The 4,695-nt window shown below is 51.0% G+C and overlaps 1 long non-coding RNA gene across 1 annotated transcript; it reads left to right on the top strand.

Moving 5' to 3' along the window:
* The first annotated feature begins 606 nt into the window (after positions 1-606).
* LOC138225597 (uncharacterized) lies at positions 607-3,844 on the top strand. Its single transcript, XR_011184058.1, has 3 exons — positions 607-729; positions 2,606-2,869; positions 3,654-3,844. It is a non-coding gene; the product is annotated as an uncharacterized lncRNA (long non-coding RNA).
* The last annotated feature ends 851 nt before the right edge of the window (positions 3,845-4,695 follow it).

Here is a 4,695-nt window from a genome sequence, read left to right as displayed (position 1 = left end):
AGTGTGATTGAGAGAATGTGAGTTAGTGATTGTGAGAGTGTGATTGAGAGAATGTGAGTTAGTGATTGTGAGAGTGTGATTGAGAGAATGTGAGTTGTGTCACGTGACGTGTCAAGGGGTGTGATTGGGAGTGAGTCATGGTGTTATGTGGTATCTCCTACAGCACTGTCCCCTCCTGGAGCCCCGAAATGAGCTGCTGTCTTCCCACAGACTGGAGCACTGCAGCGCTGTCCTGGCAGAGGGAGTGAAGAGTCCATCATGAACCCCACTGAAAACACTGCTGGAGGTAAGAGAATCCACGGTCAGCATGCAAGGTGGGTGGAGTGGAATTCTCTTCCGCGCTGACGATGGTCAGCACAGTCATGTGGGTCTTCACTCCACTGACCCACTGCGGGATGGGTGGAATGGTCTCCTCTTGTCTGCAGCCTTGTCGGTCCTTGATCCACATGATGGTGATGGATAGTATTGAAAAGGCACAGCAGGACTGATGGAATGGTCTCCTCTCGTCGCTCTCTCTCTTGAGACCTGACAGTATCTGGAAGCTGAGAGGACAGACAGTCACACTGCAGACCTGAGCTGTGTGACCGTGTGTGTCCCTAGGTGCTGTCAGGCTGCCAGTTGCAGTGTATTGTGGGAGCGTGCCCTATGTGCGAACTGGGCACCAGTCACAGCGCAGCCGCAGTGTTGACTCCTCTCTCCGTCTCCCAGGCAACAGCTTAGCTGGAAAAGGTATGACACTCTGACCCACAGACCCACAGACCCGCAGACTGATTCACTGACACTCTGACCCACAGACCCGCAGACTGATTCACTGACACTCTGACCCACAGACTGACTGATTCACTGACACTCTGACCCACAGACCCGCAGACTGATTCACTGACACTCTGACCCACAGACTGACCGATTCACTGACACTCTGACCCACAGACTGACTGATTCACTGACACTCTGACCCACAGACTGACCGATTCACTGACACTCTGACCCACAGACTGACTGATTCACTGACACTCTGACCCACAGACTGACTGATTCACTGACACTCTGACCCACAGACTGACCGATGCACTGACACTCTGACCCACAGACTGATTCACTGACACTCTGACCCACAGACTGACTGATTCACTGACACTCTGACCCACAGACTGACTGATTCACTGACATTCTGACCCACAGACTGACTGATTCACTGACACTCTGACCCACAGACTGACTGATTCACTGACACTCTGACCCACAGACTGACCGATTCACTGACACTCTGACCCACAGACTGACTGATTCACTGACACTCTGACCCACAGACTGACTGATTCACTGACACTCTGACCCACAGACTGACCGATGCACTGACACTCTGACCCACAGACTGATTCACTGACACTCTGACCCACAGACTGACTGATTCACTGACACTCTGACCCACAGACTGACTGATTCACTGACATTCTGACCCACAGACTGACTGATTCACTGACACTCTGACCCACAGACTGACTGATTCACTGACACTCTGACCCACAGACTGACCGATGCACTGACACTCTGACCCACAGACCCACAGACTGATTCACTGACACTCTGACCCACAGACCCACAGACTGATTCACTGACACTCTGACCCACAGACTGATTCACTGACACTCTGACCCACAGACTGACTGATTCACTGACACTCTGACCCACAGACTGACTGATTCACTGACATTCTGACTCACAGACTGACTGATTCACTGACACACTGTCTCTGTGTGTGTGCTGTCTCTCTTAGTGTGACTGTGCTGTCTGTGTGTGTGTGTGCTGTTTCTCTCAGTGTGTGTGCTGTCACTGACACTCTGACCCACAGACTGACCGATGCACTGACACTCTGACCCACAGACCCACAGACTGATTCACTGACACTCTGATCCACAGACCCACAGACTGATTCACTGACACTCTGACCCACAGACTGATTCACTGACACTCTGACCCACAGACTGACTGATTCACTGACACTCTGACCCACAGACTGACTGATTCACTGACATTCTGACTCACAGACTGACTGATTCACTGACACACTGTCTCTGTGTGTGTGCTGTCTCTCTTAGTGTGACTGTGCTGTCTGTGTGTGTGTGTGCTGTCTCTCTCAGCGTGACTGTGCTGTCTCTCTCAGTGTGAGTGTGCTGTCTCTCAGTGAGTGTGCTGTCTCTCAATTCAATTCAATTCAAGGTGCTTTATTAGCATGACCGATGGGTACAATCAGTGTTGCCAAAGTAAATAAAATAATGAAATTCACATGAAACAAAACAAAAAATAAATTAATATAAAATCTATAGACATTTACAACAGTGACATATTATAAAATATTTACATATACGTAGACAGAAGGAGCATTATTGGGAGACAGGCTCACTGTTCCTCAGGCTGTGACAGGAGTTCACATACTGGGCTGCCAGATCAACTGAGTTCCCTCCTCCCTCTCCCAGTAGGATTGGGACCCGTTGTGATTCTGGCAGGTGTGGGAACTCTGGGACTAGATTTCTGAGTTTAGGGAAGAAACTCTGACCCACACTGATTACTGACACTCTGCCTTGGCTTTTCTGTTTTTGTACAGAGATCTTGCCACCTGCACTGTCCCAGGACCAGGGGAGAGAGGCCAGTGTTGAAACAGGACCCCCTCTTGTGGACCGGAGGCCACAGCGCAGACGTCACTCCCTGCTACCCATTCCCATCGACACACGAGCCCGTCGCCGCCTGTCAGAGCCCAGGCCACGCCCACCAGCCAATGGGAGGACAGAGGCGGGAGGAGCATCATCAGAGAGAGAAGCTGGGATAAGAGGAGAAGCTTCATTCTTGCACTCACACAGTGCCTCTGCTGGTCAGTGAGCCACATTACACCCACATAACACAATAAAAACCAGCTGTCTTATATAGTGCCTTTCAAGGTACTTCGTCTCGAGGTGCTGTATAATAAAACTAGGAGACAGGTCTGCACAAATCAAAATTAAAAGCAGGAGTACAGGTGAGTTTTAAGACCAGTTTGAGAGTTCTGACAGATCTGATAGAAGCCAGGAGATCGTTCCAGCATCGTGGAGCCCCTGAGCAGGGGAGTTGGACAGTCTTCCTCCTGGGAGCACTGGGGAAGAGGCAGTGCAGCTGTGGGAACTTCAGTGGTGATGGAGCCTGCTAGCCGAATCTGCATGTTACTCTGTACCCATAGAGTGGTAGGAGCTGTGAACTCCTGCTGAATTCACATGCTAAACTCTAACTGTCACGCTTGCTTTAGCACAGATGCTTCTGCCCCCTGCACTAAACTCCCTAATGGGGAATGTTTATACTAAACCCCTGATAAGAAAGGAATGTTTTAAGTGCTTTCTGAGTCCTGGTGTTTCTTGAGAAAGCTACCTCAAAGACAGGAGGGGGAGGGTGTAGAGAAACGTATATATAAGCTGTGTAGAGCCATATCCCCTTTGAGCTACTATAACTACTATGGTCCTTATTGTGGTTCCTTGTATGCATACAATAAAGCTTGGCCTGACGAAGGGACACCTCAGGCTCGAATCTCTTGGTTTCTACAATTGTGAAACAGGTGCTCTGCTCTGATCTTCTCAGCCTGGGTCTGAGCGTCTGGTGAGTGTCTGTGGTCTGTCTGTGTCTCCCAGGTGGGCCAGGGCCCAGCGCGGGGGTGACTGGGGGTGTCAGTGACCTCGGGGCACCCCTGGCACGCTCCACCCCCCAGAGACCCCTGTCGTGCTCTGAGCCTCTCCCCCCGATTGCTCCGGGAGCCCCAAGCGCTGCAGAGATGGTGGAGAAAGTCGGCCAGTCGTCCCAGGACACAGAGACTGACCCCCGGTCTGAGGAGGTGAGGGGAGTGAGAGACATTTGGGTGAGCCTTCAGGATACTGTGCTCTTGTCTGGATTCACAGGAGAGGACAGAAGTCCAGGCCGGCCTGAGTAATCCTTTTTCAAATCACTTCTATCAAGCAAAATTACAGCTTCAAAGCAAATGTTGAAATAATCACATCTTGCACCTTGTTACTAACTGTACTGAACTGTACCTCTGATCTTAACACTGAACCGTACCCCTGTTCCCAACACTGAACTGTACCCCTGTTCCCAACACTGAACTGTACCCCTGATCCCAACACTGAACTGTACCCCTGATCCCAGCAGATGGCAAATCTGTCTGTCTGATCTAAGGTCCCGGCTGCTCTCCAGTCTGTGTCTCTGTCTGATCTCAGGTCCTGGCTGCTCTCTAGACTGTGTCTCTGTCTGATCTCAGGTCCTGGCTGCTCTCTAGACTGTGTCTCTGTCTGATCTCAGTTCCTGGCTGCTCTCCAGTCTGTGTGTGTCTGATTTTAGGTTCTGGCTGCTCTCTAGTCAGTGCCTTTGTCTGTCTGATCTCAGTTCCTGGCTGCTCTCTAGACTGTGTCTCCGTCTGATCTCAGTTCCTGGCTGCTCTCTAGTCTGTGTCTCTGTCTGATCTCAGGTCCTGGCTGCTCTCCAGTCTGTGTCTGTCTGATCTCAGGTTCTGACTGCTCTCTAGTCAGTGCCTTTGTCTGTCTGATCTCAGGTCCTAGCTGCTCTCCAGTCTGTGTCTGTCTGTCTGATCTCAGATCCTGGCTGCTCTCCAGTCTGTGTCTCTGTCTGATCTTGGGTCCCGGCTGCTCTCTACTCTGTGTCTGTCTATCTGATCTCAGGTCC

The sequence above is a fragment of the Lepisosteus oculatus genome, chromosome 2 (genome assembly GCF_040954835.1).
Source record: "Lepisosteus oculatus isolate fLepOcu1 chromosome 2, fLepOcu1.hap2, whole genome shotgun sequence".
NCBI classification, from domain to species: domain Eukaryota; kingdom Metazoa; phylum Chordata; class Actinopteri; order Semionotiformes; family Lepisosteidae; genus Lepisosteus; species Lepisosteus oculatus.
Note: the sequence above shows the minus strand (reverse complement) of the source record. Positions and strands in the feature narration are given on the sequence as shown.